This window comes from Stegostoma tigrinum, chromosome 10 (genome assembly GCF_030684315.1).
Source record: "Stegostoma tigrinum isolate sSteTig4 chromosome 10, sSteTig4.hap1, whole genome shotgun sequence".
Classification (NCBI taxonomy): Eukaryota; Metazoa; Chordata; class Chondrichthyes; order Orectolobiformes; family Stegostomatidae; genus Stegostoma; species Stegostoma tigrinum.
The window spans coordinates 54,288,846-54,303,317 of NC_081363.1; positions in this window are offsets into that span (position 1 = coordinate 54,288,846).

The following is a 14,472-nucleotide window of genomic DNA, read 5'->3' on the forward strand; positions in this document are numbered from 1 at the left end:
GTGGGTGCAATGAGACCTGGATGCCCTTACACACTATTGCCGAAAGTAAACGTGCAGATGCAATAGGTAGTGAAGAAGGCAAATGGCACATTAGCATTCAAAGCAAGAGGATTCAAGTACAGGAACACAAGTATCTTTCTGCAGCTGTTCAGGACCTTGGTGAGCTCACAGCTATATAATTGTCTACAGTTTTGGTCTCCTTCAAGATGTTCTGGCTATGGAGGCATTGTAATGGATGTTTATCAGGGTGAGTCCTAGGACGGCAGAATTGACAAATAAAGAGAGACTGGATCAGTCACTGGAGTTTAAAAGAGTTAGGGGGCAGTTCATAGAAACCTACAAAATTCTATCAGGACCAGACAGGATAAATGCAAGGAGGATGATCCCTATGACTGAGGAGCCCAGAATCAAGGGTAAAAATCTTATAATTTTTCAAAATGTCTTCATTTCCATTTATTTCAAAGAATAAATACTTACATTTACCTTTTAATCTTCCCTGAATAGTCTTTATACCATTAGTATAATGATTTCCACTATCATTCCCATTCCACACCTTGGCCTTCATCAGAACCCATCTTTCTTTAATGTTTCTATCCTATTCAGATGTGACTGGCTTTCACTCTTCTATGAGCCTGCATTGATTTTTCCTGTGTCTCTTGCCAATTTGTGGTGAAGGTATTTTCCTGGAATGTTGCATTCACCCTTTTGCTGTTCATCAGATTGCTGCTGAGCGTTGGTAATTTTCATATTTCAGCTACAAACTGACTGCATGTCTTCTTAAAGTGGTAAAATTCTTAAAGCGGTTAACTCACTGGATTTCAAAACATCTTTTCATCTGCCTTGAAAAAGTTTTTTCTTCACCATTGTTACCTTCAGGTATTTCAACAACAACAATGCCCAACACTGATCACCATATTGTATTTGGCTCTGGGCACCAATCCCTGGTGATTTCTGGTTGAGTTTGCTGATCCCAATCTCACATTTTATGCTGTCATTTAGGGGAAAATGAAATAACAGAGAGTGTAAACTCTTGAAGAAGAAGTTGTAGATTATTGCATCACAGCAATAGTTAAAATAGTTAAAAACATTAACTAATTAGGCATAATTACAATGATCAGAAGCCAAGTTTGTCATGTCTGTCTTTATCATGATCTTCTGCAGAACCAGCTGATTGCCTAACCAAAGTGTGTGAGGCATGATCAGGTTGAGCGGGGGTAATGTAATGTCAGAATGAACTCTTTTAGAACTATTGCCCTATACAACAGATATACCTCTGACTTTGACTGTAATTTCTTGCAGAATAATTTGCTTTGAGATGGATTCTCCAAAATACTAATTGGTACAACCCTCTTTACGTGGCACGGTGGCTCAGTGGTTAGCACTGCAGCCTCACAGCACCAGGGACCCGAGTTCAATTCCAGCCTCGAGCGACTGCCCATGCGGAGTTTGAACGTCCTCCCTGTGTCTGCGTGGGTTTCCTCCGGGTGCTCCAGTTTCCTCCCACAGTCCAAAGTGGTGCTGGATAGGTGGATCGGCCTTGCTAAATTGCCCGTAGTGTTCAGTGGTGTGTGGGTTATAGGGGGATGGGTCTAGTGGGACGCTTCAAGGGGCAGTGTGGGCTTGTTGGGCGTAAGGGCCTGTTTCCACACTGTAGCTAATCTAATTTTTAAAAAAAATCTAATTAAAAACTTACACTGAGCCCGCGAAGCACCTCTTCACCTGGGATTTGGATGGTGATTTTTCCTTTAATTGCTAATACTCTGTACAGCTAGCTCCACCTCCTTTATACCAGCTACCTTGTTCTTGTACAACATTTGTCAAGGCTGAAGAAATATTTCCATGACATTCCGGCATTTTGAATGGCCAGCAAAGAACTTCACCCACACATTTTAGCGTTCCCTTTAAGTTTCTGCATTCACTTAATTCTGGGTGGTTTCTTTTGAAGGGTTGATGGTACAAACAATTAGCTCTCTCCCTGTGAGCTTCTATCTACCGGCATACTCCAGCATGAGAATTAACTTTGCATACTAAATGAGTTCAAATTACAGAAGGCCTGCCAACATCAGATTTTCTCATTTCAGGCAAACAATAAAGCTCACAGCATTCAGAGGCTGCTGCTGCTCCAGAACTAGGTGTGAAAGATATAACATCATTATTGCTACAACTTAAAAGCTAAAAGCATCAAAGAGCCATAATTCCAGAAATAACCATTTCATTAGAATCATACAATACTTACAACCTGTAGGGAGGCTGTTCATAAGGTTGCAGTGTCCATTGAAGTTCTCAAGAAGAACAATTTACCCAGTCCCACTCCCCTGCCTTTTCTCCTTAGCTTTGCAACTTCCTTATCTTCAGATAATTATCCACATCTCCTTTGAATGCCACGATTCCATATGCCTCCACCATCTTGGCTGGCTGGGGATTCCAGATGCTAATCACGCATTACATAAAAATATCCTCATATCGCCACTGCTTCTTCTGTCAATCACCCTAATCAATATTCTCTGAATCTTGAAATATTTTGTCAACAGGAATCGTTTCTCCCTATGACCCTGCCAAGACTCGTAATGACTTTAAGGAGTTCCAGCAAATCATTTCTGAATCTTTGCTATTCCAAGAAAAACAGCCCTGGAACTATTCTTTTAAATATTTTCTGAAGCTTCTTGAATGCCTTCATAGTTTCAGGCCAAACTCAGTTTCATGAAGGTTCATCATATTTTACTTACTTTGCTATTTTCCAAGATGAAATGTTCCTACTAAAGGTGGGAAGTGGAAGACAGGAGTTGGAGCTAATTTTTAAGCCAGGATTCCACCTTCATCCTGGCAACATGAGCAGGTGAAATGTTATCACTTGAAAATATGGCCTGAAATTGGGCCAAAGCAGTATTGAAGGCAGCCTCATGCCCAAGTGGCCAATCTAAATGGATCATCTTTGTTCCCAGAAACATTTGTCCAATTCTTAATTGCCATCATCAGGTCCTCAAATTAAAGTTTATTGTGAAATCATTTAAAGCCACTCTCACTCTCATTAATCTCGTCATGCCTTCATTTCTGCAACCCCTTTGTCACCTTTCACCTCACTCTGTACTCCAATACATATCCTAGCCACTCGCCCAGTACTCACTTTAAACATATATATTGCAACATTTGGAAGTTGTAGGAAAACTCTCAAATCTCTCAAAGCAAAATGTCATCACTTGAAGGGATATTTGCAAAGCCATTAGTTCCCTTTAAAAAATTGCAACCCTTTCAAAACGATCAAACTCACATTTCCCTAGGACAGCTGAACACACAAGCTTTGCACTTCATTAACCCACCAGTTCTTTAAAAGGCATCAAAAATCTCCTACAGATCCAAACAGATGGCTGAACTCATCTGCAAAGAATGAAGACAATGGAGACTGTTCAAATAATTAGCTCAATATCTCACACTGGACTGCCTTTCAATATTGTACAATGTGAAGTAGTAACTTATGCATCTGTGCCAATATACCTGGAAACTCTTCCACCATTACATAGCTATTCTTTCACTTGACAGCTTGTTAGTTGCCATAACTAAAACTTGGTATCAACATTATCTAATGATTACTTACATATTCCAATTCTAGCATTGTTATCACTCACTTTACTAAACACAGATACAATTCAGATTGCATAATTTTATGATGAACCGTTTTTACTCACCATTTAAACTCTACACACCTCCATTCTACAGCTATGACTTACAAAAGCTTCCAAAGCAAAACTGCATTAAGAAAGATTAAAATGTGCCTCAGATGCACACTTCTATAATTGTATTGGCAAATTCCAAATGCCTTCTTTCCCAAATCAGTGAAAATGGTCAGAGATGGACATCTACAGTTGTTTCTCTGTGGCCATTTTCTTACGATGCCTACTGACTGTGAGATCACAAAATGTGCACACAGACACTTTATCAACTGCTTTCTCAACCTGCCTTGCTATGTCCCATAATCTCTGCACATATGCCTCCACTCCCTTTACTTCTGAAAATCCTTTAGAATTAAAGACAAAAGAACTGCCGATGCTGTAAATCAGGAACAAAAACAATGTTGCTGGAAAAGCTCAGCAGGCCTGGCAGCATCTGTGAAGGAGAAAACAAAGTTAACGTATTGGGCCCAGTGACCCTTCCTCAGAACTAATGGTGGCTGTGAAAATGTCAGTTTATATGCAGAAAATAGGGAGGTGGACGGGTAGGGATTAAACGATAGGATAGAGCCCAGAGAGAGAGAAAGACAGTGGATAGACAAAGGAGTTGCTAACGATCAGGCTGGGAGAGTGAATAGTTGTTAATGGGGACTGTTAGTGACTAACAACAAGGAGTGTGTAATGGCAGGCTATGTGGTAACAAGGCCTGGTGTGTGGGGTGGGGGGCTGGGACCTGGGGGAGTTTAGGTCCTAAAATAATTGAACCCAATATTGAGTCTGGAGTGCTGTAGGGTCCCCAAGTGGAAAATGTGGTGTTGTTCCTCCAGTTTTCGTTGGGCTTCACTGGAACACTGTAGCAAGCCAGAGGCAGAGATGATCCTTTAGAATTATATAGTTATTGTATACCTTCGCTTTAACATTGACATAAATTATTTTACACTCACCTGCATAAATTTCACTAACGTGTCCTGCCCTTTCCACCATCCTCTGTCCTATTGAAATTTATCGCAATCTTCCTTAGAGTTCACAATAACATGTAATAGATCTACAGAGTTTATGGAATCCTACAACATAAATAGCAGCATTTAATCAATTGGCTGATACAATTACTCTTTAAAATTGGTGTTTAGGAGTAGGATGTGGATTGCATTTGCTTCTTTACAAAGTCTTAGGATTCAATTGAAGTTGACATTGAGATTTCAGATATTTTATTTTTAGATAGCAGCAAATATATTATTCATTGCTTTCATACTTGTTAGTCAGTGAATGCAATGGTGGGTGGGACTGAAAATTAAGCTTCTCGTGATTGGTACATGCTTATAAAGTCTCTGACTTATTTGTTAAAAACCATCGTTTGCAGCAACTGCTGAGGGAAATAAATCTGCTTTCTTCATGTTGATGGTTTTTGTTTACTCCAGAGAAAAGGATAGCTCCTTCCTCCTCAGAGATCTATTGGTTTCTGGTCAATCATTCACACCCACACACCGCTCAGCTATGTGGGAGTTAATCACATAGTTATTGTCAGGTAGAAGGCCTTTGTCACTGATAATTGGTCAACATTCACAGACCAAACAGCTACATGTTGCTGACTGAATCTCCTTTCAAACACACCCACTATCTTTACCTCATCTGTAATGACGTCTTCCCATTATTTCAATTTACAGTGAGTGTCAAATACCTCCTTTTTAAAGGAGCAATAATCTTTTCCACAATCCCTTACTTAAAATAAAAATCATTTGCCTATCTAAATCCATAATCAAAAATACAGAAAAGTTAAAAAAAGTCAGTTTTGCACAGGAATCTACGGTGCCTTACCCTTTTTTTCTGTACTTCCTTTTCACTCTACACACTTTGCATGAGGGAGAGCAACTGTTTTCACAAACCTTTTCATTCTTTGTCACTATTATAGGTGTGCTAGTTAGTGCTCAAGGCCTTTCTTTTAGTATAAGTCAAGCTCAAACATATACTGTGTCTTTGCACAAGAGCACAAAGAATATTTTCTTTAATATTTAGCCAGCGATCAACTCCATGAATACTCCAGTATCCCCTGCAGTATTGGATTCTGAACTGATAAACTAGGCAGCTTAATCTTGCTGTCATGGACATTCAGATGACTGCCCGTGTAATCAAACATTGTTTATGATTAGCCAAGAAGTGCAAACGAATCATAAAGGAGTGTGGCTGCAAACTCTTTGAAAATCAAGGATGCCAGCATATCAAATCCTTTGCCAACTACTCAACCAATCAATAAAATTATTTTAGTTTTGGCAAGTTTTGATAAACATTCAAAATCCAAAACATATTTGAAAGAGCTAATCTGCACTTGTTTGCTTCAATCCCTTTGTTCATGCATTGCAGCCAGCATTGCCAAATTGACTGGACAAAGTAATGTTCCAGTTCCAATGGCATTCTCAAGATCCAGAGTTGGTTGAGTTAGTCTATGCAGGCTGACAGTGGATTATGCAAAGGAAGATCAGCAGCCTCTTGTGCTGTCATAAAAACACAAGGCCGAGTACGTGAACTTAACCATTTTTGTTAATTGTTATTAGAATTGCAATGGAGTCATTAAATACACACATTGCTTATTTAGCATTTCACATTCATGATTATATTTATAGCTACAAGACAGAAGATATATTAGGTTGGATTGAAGAAAGATAATTGGATGTTAGGAGTAAGGATAGTTATGTTAAGGATGGTGGAAATGTTGGCATAAGGAGATGAATCGTTCACATAAAATATTCTTGGCAGAGGTGCTTGGAGTTCAGCTCCAAGTGGTAACAGCAATGAATATCAGGCCTGCTCTTCCTCCTTCACTTCATTGCCCTTCATCTTTCTTCCTGCATTTTTTCTACTCTTCTTGTATCTCCCACTCTTTCTTCTTCTACATTTCTTGCAGAAATTGCCACTAATCATAACCAGGTTACATGACACACAATAAGTCACCACAGACAAGAAATATCCACTAATGAGCTGTGCTGCAAAACAATTCCCAAAAGGCCAGAGAAGCATAAATTGTGGCCATGAGCAGGCTAGAGTGCAGAGAGAAGAGAAGTCAAGCTAGCTTTGGGCTTCAGGCCTGAACTTTTGTCCAGGATTCTGAAAATATTTAAAACATATTCTGGCACCAATCTGGACATACCAAGTTCCAGTTTATTTTGTACCTTTCTGGAGCAGGTAATCACTCAGATTTCACCTCGAATAACTTGAATTCTTGTTCTTCATGACTGAATTGCCCAATCACAATAAATTTTATGGAGTGGTCATAGGTTTAGCTGGTCATAAGCAGTTTCTTGTGGGATCTACATCGAGGTTGTTCAGAATTTCGACCCTAATAAAGGAAAACATTTGAAAAGTGTAAAATAAATGAAGTGATCAAACAAAACTAACTTTTTTATTCATGCATTACCATTGTGGTTCTCCTTCATAAAAAGTCAATATTATCTCTTTAGTTGGGCTCAGCTGTTTCACTTTGTATGAGGAAATTAAACTATTGGTCTGTTGCTGGTTTGACTTGCATTGCACGGTGCCTGCAATGTACAACAATCAAAAGAACGCTTGAAACTCCCACGAGCTGCAATCTGGCCAATTTGCAAGGGTACACATTTGTAATAGTTGACTTATCTTTTGCCAGTATTTTAAAAATATGTTGGCACAGTTCTGTGAAGTTCCAAAGCCTGGGCTGGCAAAATGATTCACAAAATGTTAAATTCTCAATCTCACATGCCAAGTTTACCTGTCAATATGGGTGTCATAGAGGCAAAGGGGAATAAGTCAAAACCAACAGGCAGATCTTTTGTTATTTAGTCTCACGCTGAATTAAAATCTCCGTACTTGTTGGCGCTCCCACTCTGAGTGTAATTTTCTCTTCAGTGCCCACTTTTTTTTCCCCTCCTGCATGTATAATCATTGATACAGGCAGCCAAGCATTGACTCTTTGCAGTCATTAAAAGTAACTGTTCCCAATTTAACTTTTTTGTTAAGAGGTCACCAAACGTTTATATCAGACAGGTTAGTCATGAGCATTTCTCACTGTGCATAACTCCTAAACTTCCTATTAATTGCTATTATCCATTACAGAGTTACCCCTGGCACAGATGTCCTGATTCCAACCTAGGATTTTGCATGCATTATTTATGGTTCTCCCCATTAGCAGTGAAGTCAAATGTCTTCCCACTTAATGTCACAGAAGTTAGTTGTTCATGTTAATGTTGATTTAGGAAAAGATTATGTTTTTGCCAGGCATGATTCTTTGCATTCATATTATAAAGAAATAAAATCATGTAAAGATCTAAAATTGGAGTTGAAGAAACTGTACAAACATGTGGAATGTTTTAGCATTTTAAGTTTGTTTACGTTTCAATTGGTGCACTTTGTCATTATGAAACCTGAGTCATTTCATTTTGTCTTATAAGTTAATGGACATGCTTTAGCTGTCCTGGTTAACTCAATATCTGGAGTGGAGCAGCTGCAAGTTTAAAGCATAAACTGACGAACATAGCCCCCAAGAGCTTCTCCCTTGTATGGTATTAATATGAAATGTCATAACAAGATAATTAACCATAATGACTTCTCTGTAAAATTTGCTAACATTTTAATCAATGGAATTTTTCTAATTCAATTTATATGAATTGCACAGCTTATTACATAATTAATTTAGCGGTGTTCTAATCAAACCATTTGCCTTTTAACTTAATTTAATGAACTTTCATGTTTATGACTCATTAAATTGATTATAACATAATAGAATATTGCAATATTTTACATATGAGGTTATCTAATAGATATAATATGGTTGCTTGTTTTAACTGTTATTTTGCATGTCCGTTTATGCTTATTGTGCAGGTTTACAATGGCACAACATTAAAAGTTACCAATTAAATCCAAGTAGTATTTTTTACATTGAATTTCATAATCAACATTCTGCATATGGCCATTAAGTACAAGATTGAAAATATAAAGAACTAACATACAAAGATGGTGTACTGATCTTTAGTTTGAATTCTTGAATGGAGTTGTGCTTAAATTGAAGAGGTGATAATCAAATGGCTTGTTTCTTCAAGTGGTTTTCAACTTTCACACAGATTGTTATTTATGCAGAAACCCAACGGTATGAGATATGTGTCTCTAGAACAATTTTTGTCCCTTCTATGTGAAACTATATTGTTGCTTGTTTCTCTCAAAAAAATAGAATTCAAGATTAGTTTCAGTTTTGCAGTTTTCCTTCATGTTCCTTTCTGAATAAAATATATGAGTTTCATCGGAAAACTATTAGGTTGTTTACTTTACTAAACCTCACCACTGTCATGCAGGACACTTCTCGCAATTACATGCTATCACTGGTGATGGACATCAAAATTTCCCACCCTGAGTACAGTCGCCCTGAGAACCCTACTAAGCGAATGAATGTTGCTGGAGAATGAAGATTGAAGAACAGTAGCTCTCAGCAAGCCAAATGGAACAAATTAAATGCCTTTTTAGTCTTTCCCTCCAGCCATGACTAACACCCTCCAAACTGTTCAGCCAAATGCATGCACAGTCTCTCCAAGGTTGTGCGCACAGCAATTAGAATCAGCACACCGATCACAGTATTGATTATTGCTACCCCACGTGGACCTTGTGGGCCCATACAATCAGAAAAAAAATAAGAGGAACAGTGCCCATTTTAACTTGTAGAGTTATGTTGCCAAATCTTAATTGTTTATCTGCAGCTAGAATCCATTTAACTGTATTAAATAATAATTCTGAACAAGTGCAGAAATCTAATCCATGTTTATGTTCACCTAGTTTTAAAAGACAGGTAAAATGGGGAACTTTGCAGCAATTTCTGAAATCTTTAATTTTCGTGATGGCTCCAGGAATAACAAGTCTTGATTTCCACTACTATACTCGAGTAAGGCATAATATTAGGCAGCTCAATACAAAGAGTGTATTAGTGCAGTGTGTTAGTGTATCTTTCATTGACACAGTATGATGTATGGTTGTACAGTGACATCTACAATCTCAACAAGAAAATCAGAAAGAACTGCAGATGCTGTGAATCAGAAGCTCAAACAGAAATTTTTGGAAAAGCTCAACAGTTCTGGCAGCATCGATGGCCAGTCCTCAGTGCCCTATAATCTTGAGCTCCTGATCTGAAGCAAACCACCGAGTAATGATGAAATTAGTCAAGTTGATTCTTAAGTGGAAAGGTGAAGAAATCTCTGGTTGAATCAATATATCATACGCTTCTTTTTAGATCAATCACAACCAATTAGTTCAGACAAGAAAAACTGTCCGTTCTGAAAAACATAGCAGGCCTAATATTCTCATTAACCAAATTGGCTGTAAAATTTTATTGAAGTAGAATCCCTGCTTCTTTGTTTAGTAAATTTAATCTGGAGGATAAACAAATGAAGGAAAATTGAAAGCAGTTCCAACTCCAGAGGTAGAGTGCCCTAACCATTTATTTACCCACAAAATCTTATCCACAATGATAGGACATTTCACTAAACCATACCATAACATTACTAGGTGACTGAATAAAGCCCAGAAGGAAAATAGTCCCTTGAATAACACAGTGCAAAAGTACAGGATAGTCATATGGGCAAGATACTGATGCACAGAGAGTCTAGGAATATATTCAACATGACTTTAAAAAGGTTTGATTTATACAGCATCTTTCATGACCTCAGAACATCAGTGATGTTTTAATGTCTACAAAGTAGTTTTGAAGAATCATCATTGTCGTCTAATAAGAAAAGTGGCAGCCATTTTGCACATAAGAAGTTCCAGAAAGAAACAATTTGGTATTCAGCATTTTACTTTTAATATTGATGGATGGTACTAGCCAAGAACCATGGAGGACTCTCCTGATTTTCTTTACAGAGTAATGTGGAATAACCTAAGGTCACCTGTGGCACCAAACAGAACCTCCTTTTAATGTGTCAGGTGGGCATGGTTTGAACAGTGCCCAAAAAAGAAGACCACCCCCGACTCCCACACTTTGAAGCCAGCTGGGAGACTGCAAGGATAACCTGGTGGCTTTCTTTCTGTTCAAGTATTCACGGGATGAGGGTGCCGCTAGCCAGGCAGCATTTATTGCCCATCCCTAATTGCCCAGAAGGCAGTTAAGAGTCAACCACATTGCTGTTGGTCTAGAGTCACATGTAGGCAAGACCAGGTAAGGATGGCAGTTTCCTCCCCTAAAGGACATTAGTGAACCAGGTGGATTTTGCCCGGCAATTGACAATGGATTCATGGCCATCATTACATTCTTAATTCCAGATATTTATTGAATTCAAATTCCACCAGCTGCCACAGTGGGATTCGAACCTGGGTCCCCAGAAGGTTACCTGGGTCTTGGATTAACAGTCTAGCGATAATGCCACGAAGCCATTGCCTCCCCTACAGTGGAAGAACCAGATTCTTTTGAAAATGGAGAGAAGAGAATGGAAAAGTGAATGTGAAGTGAATGATTGGGAGAATTTGGAATACAGATTTAGACACAATCTTGCTGAAATTGCAAAAGCAATGATCAAATAAAAGCCAGGAAATAGATTGTAAATGGAAAGACTATCCAGACTGCCAAGGATGCAAACAAAACGTTCCAGCAGATCAGTGGTAAGCTCAAATTCAAACTTTTTAGAATTGCCAGACCTCTCAGAAAAATAGATGGAATTATGAAAAAGACACCCAATTCCTGTTGTCAGTCATTCCCTGCAGCATTGCCAACAAAAGATTTTAATGTGATTTCCAAATTAGATTATATATGCACAGAAGGCATAACCCAATTAAATCATTTTCTCATGCATTTCAATTTAATTCCTTTTTGGAAACTGACAAGCTCTTGTGAGTTGGTCCAATTTGACCAAAATTCAATTTTCTTGAATAGCCAAAAATTGACCCAGATTGGATTAATTGATGTTCAAAAGCTGTTTACTTTACTCTTATCTCACTATGCTGGAGCAATAATCAAGGAAAGTGGAGAAAGCTTCAGGTCGCATTCTGATGTTATATTTTTGTAAACTTGCACTTCAAAGGGATGCCGAAACTTATGTTTACAGTTCTGAATGGAATTGCATCTTGTGGAATCACGATGAAATAAAGCAATTACCAGAAATAAAGCTTATTGAATGACTTTTAGATGCCACATTCTCTTCCATTTATTTTATTATAGATTTTTTACCCTTGGCCATCCTCATGGTTCCTGAAAGTAATAACTTATTCTGATATATAGTTACAGAGATACCAACAGTTTGCTTGTTTCTCATCTTTATGAACTTACTCAGGGAGAAAGAACATAATGATGGTGTCAGCTGGTTTACCAAACAAAGCAGCCATAATTATCTCTTCACCCTATTGTATTTGTCACAGTGGTCACCAAACAGTGGGAACAAGAACATTGGTCTTATTATTTCTACACCAATTCATGAATGTTGAGAGCAGTTTTACTGCCCTGTCTCTAACATATGCTTCAATTAGAATCAGTCAACTCAGTTCAAGATTTGATTTGGGTTCTTCCTGCTCTGTATTACTGAGCTTGCATACAGTGTCATCATTTGGAACCTCCACCATTTTGAAAGATGAATGCAACCAGGCAATAATATAATTTAACTTAACATTTTTAAAGGAGTTGCGAAGACTTTGAGGTCTTCGAATAACTGAATTACGATAACATAACCAATGCAAAGTGAAAATCTGATATATTTTGTAATTAAAGCAAATTTAAATTTAAAGTGGATAGAAGGGGTCTTAAATAATGATCTCCCAGTAGCCACAGGATTTTTCTTGTGGAGGAAACTACAGCTAAAAGCAGATAATCAGAATGTGTTATCTTAAGCAATCACAAAATGTCAATATATAATTCAAGAATTTGAGGACTATCCATTGAATTTTCAGATGATGTGAAGGGTCAACAGCTGCTGTTGTGTTGGGGAGAGATGCCACAAAGAATTTTAACAGAATTGATATTGCTTTGTATATATCAAAAAGATTCACTGAAATTAATATTTGATGTCATTTTGGTAGATTGTCAAAAAGATGGCTAGGCACAGTGAAATTCACCTGAACAGCATGAGAGAGGCATCTTGAAAGAGCAGCTGCTTCTCAGCAGGTTAAGAGAGGAAGATATCCAGGCCCACTATAGTGAACTAAATGAAGAACCACAACCTGTTGTGCTGTTAAAGTGAAACTTACTCCCAGGCGCTGTACTGCTTAATCCACCTATGGGAATAACCTCCAGCTCTGCAATTATACGAGCAGTCTCAACTATTGAATCAGACTTCAACTTTTCAACCTCATCGTTTCAAAAAGCAACTCCCTAAGTAAGCCTGACTATTTTGTAGAGATAGTAGGACCTGCTGATGCTGGAGAATCTGAGGTAACACGGTGTAGAGCTGGATGAGCACAGCAGGCCAAGTAGAATCAGAGGAGCAAGAAAGCTGAAGAAGGGCCTTGACCCGAAACATTAGCTTTCCTGCTCTTCTGATACTGCTTGGTCTGCCATGTTCATCCAGGTTTATCTTGTTTTAGTTTTGATTCTTAATGTTTACCCTTCATTATTTAAAATCTTTTTGCGTATTTCATCTGGTGATTGTATCATTTTTTAAATTAAATAACTTTCAGCAGTGGTTTTGTAATAAGCTAACTATTTATATTGTTCAAAGCATAAACTTGAGCTGTTGGTTATGTTTAAACTGAAAGACTTGATAATTAAAACAAGGGCATATACGAATTTTTACTTTGTGGAGCAGTCTGAACATATGCCTGTCATGAGGTTGAGAGAATACATAAATATGAATGCACTTGCATATGAATTCAAACAATATGTAAAAAAAAAGCTTTGTGTGCAATATTTACCTGAAGCAAATGTTTATAAATCTGACCAAATGTCGTTGTTGATATTGACTGATTTAGAGTGCAGATGTACAAAAATACTATCATTCCAGACTGAGCATTCCTTGTTTCAATTGTTACAATCAGATCCAGCGCAAGTTTCTGCAATTTATTATGATTCCAGACACCAAACTGTTAGGTGCCTAGATGAGGAGGGACAATCTGGCTCCCTGCCTTTATTCACACATCCCCCTTGGATAGTTGCAACAAGATTAATCTGAAAAGGATCCCTTCCCTTGTAGGTACCTTTCTCCCAGACACAAGTGAACTTATGTTTTAAAAGAAACAAATTTATCCAGGTTTTCTTAAGTTAACAAAGGGAGAGTTTATTAATTACCAAGTAATAGGGATCAGTTGCACATTTACAGGTTAGGAGTAAGAAGCAAATCCAAAAAGAAGAAGAGTTAGGTAAAAAGAAAACTGAGCTTCATGGGCTATGCCAAGATTTGTGCCAGAATTACTCAGGAATTTCACTCAGGCTCAGCTCAACATTAAGATCTCCTCATTCCATTCTTTATGCATTTGCTGAGTGGCAAAGCAAGTTCCCCACTAGGCAGAAGCAAGCTGCAAATTAGAGTTTGTAGCTTGTTAAATGTCTTATTAATGCCACAAAACCTCATTAATACTCAGTCTTCTAGCTTAGCAAGTCAGCTGAATGAACTAGACCCCATGGACTCTCTGCATGGAGTTTAAAAGGGGAACCTACAACAGACTACAGACCTGCATTGCAGGGCTCACCAGCAGCCGGTATTGAAAGCCTGCCACAAGAAGACGTTGTATCACAGATTGAACCAGGCTGCATCTCAGAGCTGCTCCCTTGCTCTCTTCATTCTTGCTCACTTCACACCTATGTGCATGATCACAGAATCCATCCCTTGCCTTGCTGTGCCAATGACTGGGTGCTTCAGGCATAGCCTAAAGGTTGATCAAT